Source organism: Ipomoea triloba, chromosome 16 (genome assembly GCF_003576645.1).
Source record: "Ipomoea triloba cultivar NCNSP0323 chromosome 16, ASM357664v1".
Lineage (NCBI taxonomy): Eukaryota > Viridiplantae > Streptophyta > Magnoliopsida > Solanales > Convolvulaceae > Ipomoea > Ipomoea triloba.
This window is the reverse complement of record NC_044931.1, coordinates 12061130-12062590: the sequence shown is the minus strand read 5'-3', so window position 1 is coordinate 12062590 and position 1461 is coordinate 12061130.

Genomic DNA, 1461 nt, shown 5'->3' with positions numbered 1-1461 from the left:
AGTGTTTCTGGTGTATTTTTGAGTGATACATTGTGTATTAAACTATTAGCCGCCGTTATTACAATAATAAGACAATACAGATTAGGCCACACGACCATACGCTAGACATTGAGCACATATGATCGGAATTCTATATATATATATATATATGTATATACATATGCATATATCATATATGTATACATATATACATATATGTATACATATATACATATATGTATACATATATACATATACATATATATATATATATATATATAGGGGCTGGTTCTGGTGTGAAGGATCTTTCGGGTGAAAGATAGGGTTAGATCTGAGCCGTTGATGAAATCTAGATCAATGGCTCACATGAATGAAAATTTTTTTAAAAAAAATGGCATACACAAGATCTGCTACTGGCGCTCATATCTTCACATCTATGTTACTTTTGAAATGTCCATTAACTTATTGCTAAAACATGATTGGAAAAAGGATAGTGGTTGTGTTTTGGAACTGTAAAAAAAAAAAAAAAAAAAAAAAANTGGTGGGACGAATAGACTCACTTGGTTTTGAAATTTTAATCACAAACTGTTACTCTTTCTTAAAAAAGGAGTGTAAGGATTCAGTCAGAGTTATATTTGCAGCGGAAAAGTTAAGTTTCTTTTAATTTGACATTGCACGATTTATAGTTTACTAAAAGAGATATGACTTGGTCAATGAAATGACATGCACGCTTATATTAACGAAGCCTAGTCCACTGTGAAGGATTTCACTAATTTGTCCTTTAGTACAATAACACCACCACTCCTTGATCACAAATTTGGACAGCAAACTTGCACCATAGGTTTTTCACCTCTCCGAGTCTATTCCATCTCTTTATACTTCACAAAGTAGAGAGTGTAGATAGAAGAAATGGTTTCTTCCATTATCCAACTAAAATCTCGGCTAGATTGAGTCTTGATGTGAATGTTGATGCAGCTCAAGATTTCTTTGAGATCTAGATTTGAACTTTTGAACTTTTCTCTCTTCTCAAACTCTGATTGCTTGTAGCTTGTAAACTTTAAGCTTTTTGAAAACTTATATGCCCTTAGAATGATTCAAAATACCCATACATTAAACATTAATGAAGGTGTAGCAACTTATTCAATGCAAAATGAGGCCTCAATTACTGAGTTATATCCCAGATACATGGTGAAATCATATCCAATTACAAATTGCAATTTGAACAAACTAACAAATTAAAGCACACAATAAACAAAGCAGGGCAAAACACATAATACGAGAAATATTTTCAATTTAATACAAAAAAATTTAGAAATAATAAGAGAAATATTTTAAAATTAATTAATAAACATAAATATTTACAAATAATAATACAAAGTTTGTAATATTAATCAATTTGTAAATATTACGGAGCAATAAGAAAAAAATCATACAGTAAACAATAAAACCCAAAAAAAAAATGAAAAATCCTACTTGGATTCA